Raw genomic sequence first — 18012 nt, 5'->3', positions numbered from 1 at the left:
TAAGTTCTCAACAAATGTATATTATATCAAATTATGATATCATATAAGAAGCCTAAACCATATTCAAGATGCAATGTGTATGGAAGGAAAATCAGATATATTTTTGGAAGTGCTTCATATAAATGACATCTAGCAAAGTTAAGATTGTTAACACTGAGTGAAAATCTGGCAATGTAGAGTTTCTAGACTTGAATGGAACTAAACTATCATCCCTACATCTAGTTTGTGCTCTTAGCTAAGGAATCTGACTCACTGGCAGACCACATTATCAACAAACATTGTAAAAGTAGGAAGAAAACAGAAATACTGCTCTGGCAGCATCATGGTTGCCTTGTCCTAGTGCCCAGAGTCTACAGAGAAATATATATCATGAGAGTGAAAATACTATGACAACTAAACACAAATCCGGATGTGTTTCTTAGCAGCTGGAGAGCTTTCTCAAGTACAATGACTCATGGAAGACTGGAACACTTTAGAGATGATCCAGAAGATGATTAAAGAACTGGAAGTTACGGCAGGCAGGGAGGGGAAAAACTACCCAACTTGAAAAGAAAAGACCCGAGTCATGTTGTATACTCTTTAAATATTCAGAGAGACTTGATTAAGTGACTGGTCGCCAGCTGTTTGCAAATTTTGGGATGGACAGAACATTTGGCTTAAGCCATATTAGTCAGGATATGATTTTGTTTGGAGAAATTTCACATATGAGCAGTAAAGACCAAATTAATTTCCTTTCTGCAAAAGATGAATGCATCTTCCATATTTATGGAGTTCAATGTGATGCTGCTAGGGACATGACGTGATGGTCTGTCTCAAGGATTCATCTCACAATTATGTACTTGCAGAACCTTGCACAATGAGGATACCCTTTAAAGCAAATTCTGCTTCCCTTGATGGTTTTTAGTTACCCCACCTACAAAGTTGTTACTCATATTTTGCCTCTGTGAAAGATTTTGTTAGCACAATAGAAAGCTTACTATGAGTTAGAGGGTTTGCCAGTAATATAGATAAAATTTGCCTTTAGATAATTCATACCATGAAGAGAGTTCTTCTCTGCACATAGGATAATTGGCATAAAATATCATTGTTGATATTTATGATATAGCATCTTTCCTATGTTAACTTACCTTTGGTAAGTTTTTTTAATCTTATACTTTGAACATTGGAATATTGTCCAGTACTATGTAATGTTGAATTACACAAAAATGCAGGCATATTAAGGGACCATTATGCTTGAAAAGACTTTATCTAAGATTCAGGAAAGAGTTTGATTGGATAGCTTTTGAAAATAAGTGTAAAAGAAATCCACAGATACTTATTCTGTCACATCTCTTCTTGCAAAAATGACAATGATAATGTAACTGGGTTTAGTAACTAAAGTGGATGCTCCATTTAAAATATTCCTGTGCTTTTTTCATGGCATTAAGAAATTTGCAGGAAAATTGATGGAACTGGAAAATATTATATTAAGTGAGGTAACTCAGGCTGAGAAAGACAAATACCACATGTTCCCTCTCACATACAGATCTTATCTTATGACTTTTATATATGTGTAATCAGTAGGAGGGAGGGCTGGGATAGGTAATGAAACTAGTAAGGGGAGCACGGTGAAGGGAAACAATGTCCTAAGGAAGTAAAGGTTCTGATGATAATAGAACACGTACGACGTGAAAGTGGAAAGCAGAGTACCGGGGACAGAAGGGTATCAATGCAGGGGCCGGTTGGGTGGGGTAAAACAAAGGGGGAAAGGGTTGGGTGAAGGGAGATCAAACAAAACAAATTATTAGGAAAATGCCATAAGAACACCTGTTACTGTAGTGGATAATTACAAGGAAACAACATTTTCCAAAAACAACAGAACAGATGCAAAAGCCGCGCAAGCTCAAACCAGATAAAATCCCAGCATGGAGGACAGGGTGTCCATGAACAAAGTTCCACCACTAGCAGAGGAATTACCGGCAATTGATAACAATTCTTTTTTTCTTTTTTTTAACTGATATTGTTTTATTCATTTTACATACCAACTACAGTTCCCCTCTCACCCCTCTTCCTGCTTTCCGCTCCCCCCCACCCCGTCTCTTCCTCTCCCCCGTCCCCTCCTCCAATAGGGCAAGTGCTCCCATGGGAGGACAGTTAAGCCTGGTACATTCAGTTGAGGCAGGTCTAAGCCCCGGGCTGCTGCATCAAGGGTGAGCAAGGTGTCTGACCATATGGTAACGGGATCCAGAAAGCCCGCTCATGCACCAGGGATAGATCCTTATCACACTGCCAGGGGCCCCTCAAACAGACCAAGCTACACAACTGCCTCCCGTATGCAGAGGGTCTAGTCAAGGGTCCCATGCAGGGTCCATAGCAATTATTTTTAAAGAGTCTAACACCTGGTAGGGCCAGAGTTTTGAGCAACACAAATTGCATTAGATGAGTTTAGTAGGGAAGCAAGGGTAGACCTGGAAGGACTTTTGGGATGGTAACTATAACCAAAATATAATGCACACATTCTCAAAGAACTAGTTGGGAAGGGGGCACAGGTGCACACGCACACACACACAAACACACACACACTCACACTGGACAAGAACACGTAGGGGGAAGGGACGGAGAGGGAGGAGAGGAAAACAAGGAGAAAGAGAGAGAAGAGAATGGTTAAAATAGACTCAAAATCAATAAATAATAATACATAATAATGATTATGTAGTCTGTAGTCTATAGTACTTACTATAAACCACAGTGACTGGCTCCAACTTGTACAACAGGGGAGGCCCATAAAATGTCAGAACTGTGTAAAATCTCTTCCTGGGCGACAACTTCCTCCTCTGGCTAGCACCAGGGCTTTAGTCTTTTATGCCTGGTAAAATCTTAATTCTCTGGGATCCTTCGTTTCAACAGTCTGGTTGATAGCAGAGGAAAGGGCACAGTGTTTCTTTAACATGCTTCCTCTTCTGCCAGGCTAGTAAACATACTATCTATAAAAAATGGGTCTTCTTTAAGATTTTTTAATATACCAACAAAAAAGCAGTCAAGTAGAAAAGTTTACATTCTTGTTACAGTTATTCTTTTACTTATTTGGGGACACCTGTGCCAGGGCCCACATGTGGAGGTCAGAGGACAATTCGCAGGAATCTGTTCTCTCCTACTATCATCTGTGTCCCCAGGGACTGAATTCAGGGTTTATAAGGCTTGGCAATAAGCCTTTACCTGCTGAGTCATCACCCAGGTCCAATTCTACATTCTTCATTTTCAAGGTATTATAATGATTCCTATTATATTAAAAGCGTTATTTTACATACAATATTGCAGAACACATTTGAAGTGCATCTGAACTCTCTTCTTTACCTAAGATCATTATTGAAGCTCAACAGAAGGACTCTGCCTGATTAGTCTAAATCAAGTTCTGCCAATAATTAATCAGGTAGTAACTTAGTTCATATTTTCTCTGGGACTCATTTTTCTCTAGCACAAAAAATAATAAAATAAAAATTTAAAAAAAACCCAGCAATCTACAGTCTGGTGACCTTTATTCACCTAACCCAGTCCTCACCCCCACTAATCATTCTCACTATTAATTCTCTATTTTTCCCAGTCAAATGTGGTGATATTTTAACTGTGCTGAAATGTGATTTTATTTGTATGTTAATAAATAAAGTTTGCCTGGAGATCAGAGGTCATAGCGAGCTAGGGACAGCTGTCAGGCAGTGGTAGCCCATGCCCTTAATCTGATCACATGGCAGGCAGAGTCTCTGTGTGGTCAAGGACACAACCAAGCGTGGTGACATGAACCTTTAATCCCAGTATCAACCATAGAGACCAGGAGGTCTGTATAGACAGACAGTGATGAGGAAGTCATGTGGCTGGGCTTAGAGCCAATGAGAAAGCAGAACAGGAAAGCAATAAAAACACAAGTCAGACATTAGAAGGTCTCTCTCGGGGAAGTTACTGCTGGTAGTAAGCTAAGCTAGGTGGCTCTTGCTCTAATCTCTTTGGCTTTAACTCTGTATTTGGCTCTGTGTTTCTTATTTAATAAGACTGTTTAGAAATTCGTCTACAGTCAAATTCTTCAGAAATGGTTTACTTTGATTCAGCTGTGGATAGAGAGTCTTATGACAGAATTCTGATAGACCTCCTGAGTCTTGGTAAAGGCTGGAATCTTACAATTGCACATACATTCCTGTCCTTTTGGACTGTTTTTAAGCAGCTCCCTTTCTGATCTGAAGAGCTGAGGCTGGAAGAGGGATAAGATTCATGGTTTCCCAATAGAGTAGAGATAATAAAGGCTGAATTTTATGGAATTCAGCCTCAACATAATGTTGGTTTGGGCGCTGGTGTGAAGATCGTATCTAGGAAGAGGGACATCTGCACCTAATGAGATAGCAGCAGGCATCTGGACCATGCATAAACAATGTTTCTTAACCTGGCTATTGCTGGCTGCATCAATAAAGGGCTGTCAGTGATAAGAAAAATCATTCCCTGACACCTATTGGCCAACAGTGTCCCCCAAATAGGGCAGATGTAATCTCTACGGAGAGCAGTTCCATTCATGGGTTATCTTACAGATGAGATTAGAAAAAAACAATTTGTAGCTGGAATTTATTTTCCAAGACAACAATGCATACATAGACACACACACACACACACACACACACGCACACGCACACGCACACACACGCACACGCACACGCGCACGCACACACGCGCACACACACACGCACGCACACTGGGAAGGAACATATAGGGAAGGAGGGAAGGAAGAGGAGACACACACACACACACACACACACACACACACACACACACACGCACACACAGAAGAGAGAGAGAGAGAGAGAGAGAGACTTTTGTATAGAGAATTAGCCTTCTTTTTGTGCCTCTTGGCCTGCCCCTGAGCCTCACTCACCTATGGTAGGGTCCAGGGTCCTGAGACACTCAACCCTAAATGTGATATCTATATAACACCCCACCCTCCCACAGCTCAGGGATCACTGTAAAAGAGGAAACAGAAAGATTGTAAGAGTCAGAGGTGGTGTATGACTGCAAGGTAATGGGGTTTTCAGGACACAACATGGCAGTTCTACATATGAATTCATAGAGGTAAAGCAGTTTACACATGACCTGTGCATGCTCAAGCCAGATAAAAAACAGGAGCATGGAGATAGGAAAGGAGTGTGAAGTCCCACCCATAACTAAGGAACTATTGACAATTAATGGCTACTCAGAGCCAAGAGTCAAGCTTTTGTTAAGGGTGTGACCCCTGGTATGTGGGCCACTATCTAGTAAATAGCCACATACCCAATAGAAGATTGGCAGTACAAATTTGAAATGATAGTTTAAAAAAAAAAGAATTGAAAATGGGAGGTTGGCTGTGGAGAGAGTTGGGAAAGGAAGGTAAATATCATCAAAATATATTAAATTAAATATCAAAGAACTAAGGAGACAATTTTTTAAAAAAATCACACAGCCAACTGAAAATCCTCAAGTTCCAGTTGCTCACCAGTACTGGAGCCAGGTTTTAAAATGTTGTTCTAGGTGAACAATATATTCTGCCCTTAGTAGACACTTTCCTCTTTTTTAACTGTAGTTGTTTCTGGCAGCACTTAAGGAACTGGGCTTTGAGAATACAGAAGGGGAGGAAAGAGCAGAATTAGGTTTGTTGCTGCCTAAGGGGACATCCTAGGAGCCCGGGTCAGGAAGAATGGAGGAAAGCTGCTGGACTCCACCAGCTCCAATTGAATCAATCCAAGTACAATTTTATACAAAATGTCTCACCTAATCTTTTTGTTTTTCCTTTCTAAGACTAGAAACTTTGTATTTTCTAAGCTTAAGAATAAAACATTTTTATCTTTCTTTGTACTTAATAGTGAACTTGAGATAAAAAATTAAACCTAGCCTTTGTTAAGTGTTGTTTTAGGATTTATGGAGATATTTAATTGACTAAGATATAGGAAACTGTCATCCACATTTAAATCAAGTATGAATGGAAATGAAAAAACACAAAAGTCACACAGGATTAAAAGCATTGAAATTCATTCTGAAGTGTCACATAATCCCTTTTGTTGGACACTATAAACTCTTCCTTGCTGACTTAATAAACCAGGTAATACTGGATCTGAGGTATTACAAAGTCTCCTCTAACATGATTCTTCAAATCATCAACTCCTTGTCATAGCTGAATTCTAGCTGTGATCTAGGTTTTCCTGACTCTCAAGCCTTCAATTCATATGAGATGTGCACCCCATGCAAAGATAAAAATTAAACTGTCGTCACACTTTGGGATGCCTCTCTGCTGAGATATAGTTCTAAATAAGCAGATATGTGCAGATAGACTCACCAAAGCTGTTTTCATCCTATTCCTTAATTATTAGTCTGCTAAAATGTGGTAGACATATGTTCTCTGATTTCTAGTAACAGTCTAGACCCAAAACTATAGAAGAGAGTCCTTAAAAATTACGATAATGATGCTGAAGTGTAGCTCTTCACAGCGGATGGCTTCTGGTGGCGAGGAGGACTCGAATATCTTTAAGAGGCTGGCCATTGGGAGCTTGACCCCTGTTCCAATGAGTATATGGGCAACACAAATTGGATTTTTCTTTTGGGTGGAGGGGGTGCAAAAGTGGGAGGGTGGACCTGGGAGGAATGGGAAGCAAGTATGATCAGGGTGCTTTGTGTGAAATTCCCAAATAACTAATAAAAATATTATGTTGTGGGGGGGAACGAATCCTAACTGTTAAAAAAACAGTTGAATTATAAATCAGTTCTTTCTCCACTCCCATTGGTCTTGCTCTTTCAGCATTCAATGAAGCCCATATGCTTAGATTTCATGCAAGGAGCAGTTTACACTTGAGATGGCAAAGCACGGTCTCTAAAGGCCTTCAGGAAGACTGGTGCAAGCGGTACTGTGGTTTCCAGATGACGAGACTGAGAGATGAGAGAGACCATCTGTGAGAAGCCATGGAGAATGCTCATCTCCAGTACTGGGGACTCCAGCCTCCCCTTCCCGCTTTCGCGTCGCATCTGGGCCTGGGGTCATTTTGTTCTTTGGTTTTACACACTGAAACAAGAGCAGAGGATGGACATGAGACTTGCTCCCCGGAAAACTAATTGCTAAAGATGTTGAACATTTGCTGAGATGTTTCAGATATTTCTTAGCCATTTTTATTTCTCCTTTTGAGAACTCTCTATTCAGATCCACAAGACATTTCTTGATTTCTTGTTTCCTTGACTCTGTTTTTGAGTTCTTTGTGTATCCTGGATATCAATCTTCCACTGCACGGAGAACTGGAAAAGGCCACTCTGTGGGCTTCCACTTTACTCAAGTGATTGTTTCCTGGCTATACAGAGCTTTTAAGTTTTATGAGTACATGTTTGTCAATTCTAGACCTTAGTTCCTGGGCAAATAGATCCCTATTCAGAAAGTATTTTCCTGCCTACTTTCTGAACAGGGGTGGATTTGACAGGGGTTGGGGAAGAAATGGGGAGTGAACATGATCAAGATACATTTTTTTTAAATTCTCAAAGAATTACTAAGAATGTTGACTATACTTGAGAAAATAGTGAAGCTAGAGATAAAGTTACCATTGTAAAGTTGGGTCCTCTAAGTCCACACTAAACAAAAAGACTAAAAAAAGGAAAGAAAGCCCACCAGCATATGGAAAATACAAGGAAGTTTATTCTAGCCTAGATTTGAAGTGGCTAAAATAATAATAATAATAATAATAATCGCTATGTTGGGCCTCTACCAAACATTGTCTGATTTGGAAGAGAAATGACCATAAAAATTGTTCTTGTAACCATTATACTTCTGAGTCATGGAGTAAGAAAACAAAAATTTCTCTGATATGAATATTTTCAACTTTAGCTGTACAGCGTTCCCATAAGAATGAAAATGTGTTTCCAATGCAATTATAAAATATGAGGAAACAGTGTATCACGAATGAGACAGAACTCATAACAAAGATTTCTATTCCCAGTAATAACAGAAAATAGAAGAACATAAAAGAGATCTAAAGTAAATATGGTTAAGGGAATCAGTAAGAAAAAGAAACTTGCAGACACAAGAGAAAAATGATACAGATTCATGGAAAACGAAACGTACTGAGAGCTAGAGAGATGGGCAGATTTGTTTACCAAATATAGTAAAAGTAGTTATGGAACAGATAGACAGATAGCATAACATTCCTCCAGTTCTTATGTGTTTGAAAATTATTTAACAAAATGCTATAATGAATGCACGTAAATTAGAATGGCTAGATACTAAGAGGGAAGCTTGCTGTGAGACTGTGTCTCTGAGAATTTGTCAGAGAAACTACCCACAAAATGTCACCAACGGGGTTGCTTAAGACTTGAACAAGGATGACACCAATAGAAATGCTAGTTGTAGAAATAACCATCTTATTAAATAAGAAACACAGAGCCAATGCAGAGATGAAAGTCCAAGAGGTCAGAGCTAAGAACTAAAAACCTTACCCTTCACTGCTGCTGTTGTCCTCTTCAGCAAGAGAGCTACTTCCTGTCTGTTTGTCCTTTTTATAGACTTTCTCTTCTGCCTTCTCATTGGTTGTAAACCCAACCACATGACCTCCTCGTCACTGCCTGTCTGTACAGACCTCCAGGTCTTCTATGGTTAGTATTGAGATTAAAGGTGTGTGTCTCCATGCTGGCTGTATCCTTGAACACACAGAGATCTGCCTAGCTCTGCCTCTCAAGAGCTGGGATTAAAGGCGTGCACCACCACCGCCCAGCTTCTGCTATGGCTTGCTATTAGCTCTGACCCCCAGGCCACTTTATTTATTAACATACAAATAAAATCACATTTCAGTACAAATAAAATATCACCATAGCTAGTACAGAAGGGGAAAACTCAGGGGGCCTCACCCCCCCCCCCCGACAAAAGATACAGGCAATCGAGGAATGATAAAATCAGGAGAAATAATTTTCCCTATAGAAAGCCCCCAAATTGGCTATCTAGTGACAAATTGACATCCCTGAAATCATGTACATACATGTAACACTATAGAGCTAAGCAAGTTGTGCTTATATATTGATGAACATATATATGTGTGAGTTTATATATTAGGAATATATATATATATATATATACATATGTGTGTATTTATTAGGAATATATGCACGCACATATATATGTATATATGTAACCACAATTAAAGAAATAGGGGCCATGATTTGAGAGAGAGCAAGGATCGGAAACATGGGGAGAGTTGGAAGGAAGAAGAAGAAGGAGGAAATTATGTAATTATATTATAATTTTAACAATAAAAGAAACATCTAAAGGAAAACAATTATAAAATCTGAACAAGCACAGTATTCATAGAATTATCTGCAGGCACTGACAGCCATCGATAAGTAGCTACAATCATTGGAAAGAAGTCATGGGGGTTAGCGTCATACTCACTCAGGTTACCTCCTTGAGCACAGAAAAAATATAAACCATATAAAACTAGTATAAAGAAGTTTACATACAAACAAAATTCAGCTCACCTTTGCATAACACTCAGTTAATAAAGACAGAAGTTTAACTGGGAAACATGGTAGAGATGTGAATGTGTGGTCCCTTAACATCAGCATTTCAGAAAAAAATATTAGAAATTCAAATTTTAGGGCACTTTCTCCTCACCTATTAATCATATATCATGGAGCTAAGTCCAAGCCATCTCTTTCAGTAAGCCCTGTAAGTGTCTCTGATGGTCTCTTCAGCATCAGCGAATTAATTACTATAAGGAAATAGTTTTACTTGGTAGCTGACCAAAACCTTACTAATAATAAACATAACACCTAAAAGATTTCCTTTGAACTCCAAAATCAATAGTATTATTACTTTTAGGCACTGGAGTGTTTGACAGTGCTTTTTAGTATCTACATGAAATGGTAATGTGACATTAATCAAGCTATTAAAATCAATAAGAAATGTCTAGATACAATATTAATATGCAAAAAGCATAAAATTCAGATGGATTCCTAGAAAGATGAAGCAAACATCTTAAAATAATATTGTCTATCTAATGAACTATGTATCTATCTCTTTATTCATGTGCATGTGTGTGAATCTGTGTATGTGTCTGTGTGTGTGCACACATGTATGTACACTTGTGTGCACCTATGACTATGCACAGAGGCCAGATGAGGGCATCTGATGTTCTCCACCACTCTCTGCTATTCCTGTAAATACGGTAGGTTCTCTTCTTGAACCTAAACTAGGAGAATCCAGCTAGCCCTAACAATCTTCCTACTCTGCCATCTCAGTGATGGGGCCCTACATCTGTACTCTGCTCCTCATGATTGTGGACCAGGAACTCTTAACCCCTGAACTGTATCTCCAGCCCTGAAACAAACATTTTAAATATATTACTTTTTTAAAAAATTGCACATTTGTAATAAATTTAAGAAACTTATAAACAATAAAAGATCAATTAAATTTTTTAATTAAAAATATAAAATTCTAATGCAAACCATTGAAGACCTTAAACAAATTGAGGGCTATCTTAACTTACTTGAAAGAGTCATTATCACAAGGATGAAATGTTCTCACAGTCTGTGTGTGTGCATGTATGCATATGAATATATATAGTGTATAATACATATTATACACGCATATAGGTAATATAGGTACATTACATGTAATATATGTACACATACTTAAAATTTTAGGTAATTGTAATCAAACTCAAAGACAGATTTTAAATGTGAGGAGCTGAGACAGCTAATCGTTATTTTCAACTTGACTGGATTTAGAAACATCTAGAAGATAGAGAGGCACACTTTTAAATGTTTCTGTAAGAGCATTTCCAGAAAGAAAAATTTGTGCCCAGAATATGAGTAGTACCATCCTAAGAGCTCCAAAGCCAGCAAAAATAAAACAAGAAAAGGAAGGCCAGATGTGCACATGGATTCCTCTTCTCTCTGCTTACTGGCCTGGCATGGAGGGAACAGTTCCCCTGTGCACTGCTTGTTCCTGCCACCATGATGCTCTGCCCAAATGCATAGGGTGAGGTGACCATGGACAGCACCTCCTGGAACTATGAGACGAAATAAATCATTCTCCTCCTAAGTTGCTTTTGTTTAGGGACCTGAAAAGTAACTAATGTAGAAGTTGATCATAAAATGCACCAGAAACAACAAAAAAAGGATCAGGAACAGCAAAGAACAGTTTCAAAACTAAGAGCTAATATAACATTAAGATGGCCATAAATAGGGCTGGAGAGTTGGCTCAGTTGTTAAGAACACTTGTTGCTCTTGCAGTGGGCCAGAGTTGGATTCCTAGTCCTGACATGTAGCTTACAACCATCTCTAACTCCAGTCCCCAGGGATCTAGTGCCCTCTCCTGACCTCTGCAGACACTATGCACAGTGCACAGACATACATGTAGGTAAAGCACTCATACACACCAAATAATAAAATAAATCTAAAATTTTTGAAGATTTGTCATAATTAAAACAATGTAATATTAGTATGAGAAATGATAAAAAGAACAATGATGCTATGATAGAGCCTTAAAAAAAGCTTGAGAAATGATAGGGGCATCACAAATTGTTAGAGAAAAATATGCTGCATACAGTGTGACATGGTACTAAGTACAACATAAACCGATAAAATTACATCTCCATGTTGAATAATAACATCGCTGTACTTTGAATCTAGACTGTCTCCTAATGACACATGTGTTGAAGGCTTAAAGACATGGTCCCAAGGGGACTATTATTGGGGAGGGAGGGTAGAAAGTTTAAGAGGTGATGCTAATCTGACTATGGTGATATTTTATTTGTATTAAAATGTTATTTGTATGTTAATAAATAAAGTTGCCCGGGGGTCAGAGCTATTAGCAAGCCATAGGAAAGCAGGGCAGTGGTGGCGTACACTTGTAATCCCAGCACTTGGTAGGCAGAGCTGGGTAAGTCTCTGTGTGTTCAGGGATACAGCCATTATTGGACACACATGCCTTTAATCTCAATACCAAGCAAGGAAAACCTAGAGGCCTATACAGACAGGCCGTGACAAGGTGGTCATGTGGTTGGGTTTACAACCAATGAGAAGGCAGAACAGGAACACTATATAAACACTTTAACACAGGGGTAGTTAGTTTGGAGAGGTAGGACCACTGCAGGAGGAAGGGTAAGGTTTTAGCTCTTAGCTCTGACCTCTTGGCTTTCTTCTTTGCATTGGTTCTGTGTTTCTTATTTAATAAGAAGGTTGGTTACATCTACATCTGACCACGAAGGCTTATGTCCAAAGAGGACTGTGGAACCTTGGGCTTGTTCTTTCTCTTGTCTACAAGCCACTGGGTGAGCTGTTTTGCTCTTGGATGACACCTCACTGAGAGCAATGAAGCCAGCCACCTGTACAATAAAATCTCTGAAAAAATGAGTCAAAATCACCCCTTTCTCTTTGTAAGCTGCTCATCTCCTGTGTCTGATAGAGTGACAGAAAACTAACACAATCACATATTTGAAAAATAGATTACAGCTAGGTGATTTACAATGTAAATGTGACAATTTTTTAAATGAATAGATTAGGGAAAGTGTCTATGAACTAACTAATCAAGGTGCATAGAGAAAAAATGTAGATGTAATTATTGATGCATTTGGCTACTATATTTAATTATCTAATGACAGCATAAAGAAAATACCGAAGTAAAGATCAGGAGAAGGCAGTTGTAATGATTACAACCAGTTATATAATGATTACAACAGAAAATGGCTATAAATTTAAAATATAAGCTGCCCAGGAGAATTAATAAATGCTATAAACAAATAATCCACAGAAAGACCTAATTTAATATTTGAGAATAAAATCCAGTAAATCAAAATTGTTAGTCTTCTATTATTAACTGAATATTTGCTGTTTGCATCAATAATTCAGTATCAGTTCAAAATACAGCACTGTCACATCAATCTACTCATTTTGATTTAGAGGCACACCTGGAGTGAATATACATATTCAGATAACTTTAACTTCCAGATAATTCTGACGTGATGTAAGTGCTTAATAATTCAGTTAACAATTCTATTGATCTCATTCAAATGAGACTGGTTCTTGCCTCAAATTTCACATTAACAGCAAAGAGTGGGAGAGTCAGAAATATTGGTTAAATTGTCCCTTCATGTCTTAAATTTCAAACTTTAAAACTTTAGGTGTAGAAAAATTAAGAATATTTCTAGATGAAGATGTTGGTGAAAGTGCTGGACTTAGAACACTCCAATTAGATCAGGTTTATCCACAGCAAATGTTCTACAGAGGCCAAGATCACACCTGAGAACTCATTGGAAGCTGATGTGATACAAGCCAGGGTTAGATTAAAACTGACAATCAGCACTCAGGATTCACTCCACACTTATTGTTAAAGGAAGGCAATTTCAATAAAAATGGGTTTCCTGTTTTAAAACGTAGAGTGGGAAGTTATTCAGATTTTGCTTTCAGACAAAGAACATGTTGGCTTTGGAACCAGATCCTCTAATTTGAATCACAGATTCAAATGCTGGATTTGATGTGTGCCTTTGAACATATTACCAGGCCATCTTTCTCAGTTTCCTTATCTCTAATATGCAGCAATTTTGCATTCTCCTTTAATTCTTATAATCACTCTAGAGGGTCACAGGCAAGAAGTTCCTTATATTCTCTGAAAAGATACTGATCCCTGAATAAAGTTTAGCATGGATAGACCTAAACAAGATGTAAGGAAGCACTCATTTGGATCTCCAACACACAGCACACCATAGCTCATTAGCTGTTATTTGTAGTGCCCAGAGAGTACTAACATCTCTTTTTAAGTTCTAGACATTGTTAAGAGAATGGTAAGGTGGGCTGACAGTGTTCCCCCCAACAGCCAAAGACCACCTCACAAAAAACCAATACCAGAATGAGAAGCCCTCTTTTGAGTTGTTGGCCACGGCTGTCTAAGAGACTCCCCAAAACATACAGCCCACTGCCATTGCCCTTGGTTGCCCCCTTGAAGTGGAAAGCAAGTCCCTATTGTTGAAGACATCACGGACATCAGAAACAGGGTCCAGAGACCATTGAGCTTGAGCTGACCTGAATGCCCTGTTCTCAAGGACTCACTTTTGTAGTACCAGAAGATGCCATATAGGCTTCCAAAGGAGAAAAGCAGCTAATAGTCCCACTCAGCTATGACGCCTATGAACTTCATCAACAGAGAGTATGGCACAATAACCCTACAGGTAAAGTAGTAGCACATATATCTTGGTGGTATCCTATGGCTCTTTATTGAACTAAAGACTCACTCAACCAGAGGGAAACCATGCCTGATACTGGAAACCTAGCTAACTAATCTGTGGGAGCCCGTTTTTGGGTTCCTCGTGGCTTTACCCAGCATGTCCTCATAAAGAATAATTAGGGACATGGGCCTGAGTGCAGGTGTCTGAGATGGTCTGCACTTGGCTGTGCTTGGGGGAAGGTCTTTTGCTCCACCCCTTGGTGTCTCTATAAATACCCTGGGGCAGAGACAGTCGGGCCTGTTGGAAAAGGTTCCAGGCCCTCTCGAGGCTATCCTTTATTTTCTATCTGTTTTTCTCTGCAATATTCTCCACAATAAATCCTTCTATCTAATATTTCCTGCTGCTCACACTCAAGAAAACTCTGGGGAGCTGTGGGGTTGGTGGGTAAACGCCCCACACTAATCGGTGCTAGTGAAGTCATGGTGATTGGAGGAAAAACCATAACTAATTTACTCAACCAGAATAATACCCAACAACCATCGATAAACGTTTGTTCTTACACTCACAGATAAGTGTAGCCTTCACCTCTCATCAAGGAAACTTCTTGCAATAGACAGAGACCACTATAGAAAAATGACAATCCAAATGAAGAATTGTGGAGTTCAGTCCACATCTAGAAAACACTCCCAAACCTAAGGCTCAGGGAACACTGTGGGAGAGGGACAGAAAGAATGTAAGGGCCAGAGGGTTAGGAACATAGCTTTGAGATTCTGTCTCCTGGTAACATCAAAAGCTCTACCCATAAAGTTTCACCAACATTACCACCCAAGCGTGAGCTGAACAAGAAAGAAAGACACCAACGAACAGGACAAGATGCATGGGGAAAAGCAGTGAGGCCTCAACCCCACACAAAGAACTATAGACAACTGAGTAAAGCTGGAAGTGGTACATGGAAGGATTTGAATAGAGGAAAGAGAAGAGAGAAATGTGGTAATTGAAATTCAATCTTGCCGGGCGGTGGTGGCGCACGCCTTTAATCCCAGCACTCGGGAGGCAGAGCCAGGCGGATCTCTGTGAGTTCGAGGCCAGCCTGGGCTACCAAGTGAGTTCCAGGAGAGGCACAAAGCTACACAGAGAAACCCTGTCTCGAGAAAAAAAAAAAATAAAATAAAATAAAATTCAATCTTAAAAATAAACAAAAGAGAGAGGGAAAATGATAAGGGATGTCAATAAAGTTAACGTGTACTACCAAGCAATTTTGCAACTAAATACTGAGCATGTGTGCATCTCTACGGGACCAGAATACATAGATTATAACAGGTCTGACCATGAATACTAAACACACATACACAGACACACACACACACACACACACACACACACACACACACACACTTCTGAAGTATGTGGGGCAGCCAAAAGCTGGTATTTGCATTCCTAAGTGTCATGGAATTAATGTGGTAACTAGAAGGGAAAATTTATTCCAACACTAAGAAAACATGAATGGGACTACAAAATGTGGGATATGCATTTTAAAGATATTTTCAACCCAAACCATTAAAAGCCATCTTAAAATGAAAATATTCAATTTGCAAATGAGAGAATGAAGAAGTATTGCAGGTGTGTGGGAGGCCAGCTCCCACCTTTTAAAGGGTTTCTATGAGGAGGAGAGAGGATGAGGAGGAGAGAGGAATAAGGAATTTGTAGATAAAAAGATAGCAGAGATGAGACAGACAGAAACACAGAATAGCTTTGGGAGGACCTGAATCAAAATCCACTGGCCCCTTCTGTCTCTTCAAAAGGGCTTTTTATAACAATGCCAAGGGATGTGGCAAAAGATCTCTTCCTTGCTAGATCAAAGCATACCACACAGCCAAGTGTAGACCCTTCCAAAGACCTGGTAACCATGCACATGGTCAAGTCATCTCCTTATGCAGCCCTACTGTATAAAGCCAGCTGAGATCTCACTAGAAAACCTCTGTGGGCTCCCACACAGGTGTACCTTGTTTGCAAACATCTTGATGCCCAAACACTGAGACAATAAATAAATTTCTCTTGTCTAAGAAATCAAGTTCAAGAGTACTTGATTATTGTAGCTGTAATAAATGAATATAAATAAACTCTGTTGAGGAACATTCTGTCTCTAACTAGCATTGCTACTTGCTACAGTGAATTTTGTTCTTTGATAGGATATGTTTTGATGTCACCAGAAGAACTCAAAGAATATTTAAGGACAGATATTTTTGTAGGTGAAAGGTAAGCCTAATAATTCTGGGAAGCACAACTGTGCTTGAGGAGTGGCCTAAATCAAGTAAGCTGGCTTACAAGAAAGGGAGGAATCTGAAGGTATTATGTGATAAGATAATAATAAAAATAGGGATTAACTTTTTGTGTACCATAATGTAAATCAAAGCACGTGATTGACATGCATTAGAAAGAATACATTTAAAGATAAATTGATTATTTCATTCTATCCTGGTTCCCAGATACACTCTCTTTTGATGACTAACAGAATATCAGATAGCTAAATTACTTTACACAGCACCTCATTTATGAGAACTGGGAGCTAAGAGCAAGTGTTGAAAACCCCTGAAGTTACGAAGTTGGTCCTCTGATGCTTCAAACACCAAGTAGAGATCTGAGTCCTTGGCTTGAATCCAAGTCTCTGTGCCTAGACCTTACTTAGTATCAAAAAATTTGCTTATTTGGATTTCCTGAATCTAATTTGTGCTGTTTGTCGTGGTTCCTGTCCTGACTACAGGATTGCTGAGCATGAACAAGAGAGAGCTGCCACGGTCGTGAAAGCAACCCCACAGACGTGGCATTTGGAAAGAGCATCTGAAGGCTAATCTCATGATTAGTTGTATTTCTCTCTTTCCATTTACCACTTGTCAATTCTGCAGATTAAGAACTATAATGCAGAGTCTATCTTACAGAGAAGTCAAGTGCCTTTGATTATTAAAACAGGAGACCTTGACCTAGTTTTTTTATGCTTTTCTGGAGATCACACAGTGAGACTGTAGAAGTGAAAACTGGGGCAAGTTCTCCTGATTCCTAATTCTGCTTTCGTGAAAGAACACTAGACCGTAACCACAAGAAAGACCCTATTATATTTTTCCGCATGAATTTGCCTTGCTACTGATAGGTTTAGTAATGAATAACTCATCTGGGAGATAAACAGTGTACATATCATGCCATAATTCTACAGGTTTGGCCAACTCCTGACCCTTTATGTATTTCAGTATCATAACCCCGGTGTACAGAGGAAATTGATTTTACTTGAGTACTTCCATCCAGGAATATTGTATTTCTGTAGAAAAGCTTAAATATACTGATAGATTCCATTAAAATATACAAATGAATATAGTGAATAAACCTGTGCCAAACACATACTTGGCCTTGTTCTATGACTCAGTGTGTTTTAAAGTACACTGAAAGTAAAATAATTCTTTGGGGACTAGCTGGAATATGTTTTAATCTCTGCATACTGAGGTCTCTCTAATTGAGCTACTTTAGTCTATTCTGCTTAAGTGTGAGTGAGCCCCACTCTCAGTACACAGGCTGGGTAAGTCCTAATTAACAGAGTTATGAAGCATTGCCCTGACATTAATAGATCATGCCCCTCTCAGTGTGAAGAAGAACAAGAAAAACCAACGCCCAATGTCTCCTGGACTCATAAACTACTATGTTTCTTCAGATGACTCTAGTTTAAATTACTTAAAATTAGGTCATAAATTTTGTGTCTGAAGAAGCATTCCTGGAGCTTTGTTAACCTCTTTTATTCTAATTTTTCTTCAACCACAAGTCAGCTTCAGTTAAGTTGCAAGGGATTCAT

This window comes from Peromyscus eremicus, chromosome 12, assembly GCF_949786415.1.
Source record: "Peromyscus eremicus chromosome 12, PerEre_H2_v1, whole genome shotgun sequence".
Taxonomy (NCBI): Eukaryota; Metazoa; Chordata; class Mammalia; order Rodentia; family Cricetidae; genus Peromyscus; species Peromyscus eremicus.
Note: the sequence above shows the minus strand (reverse complement) of the source record.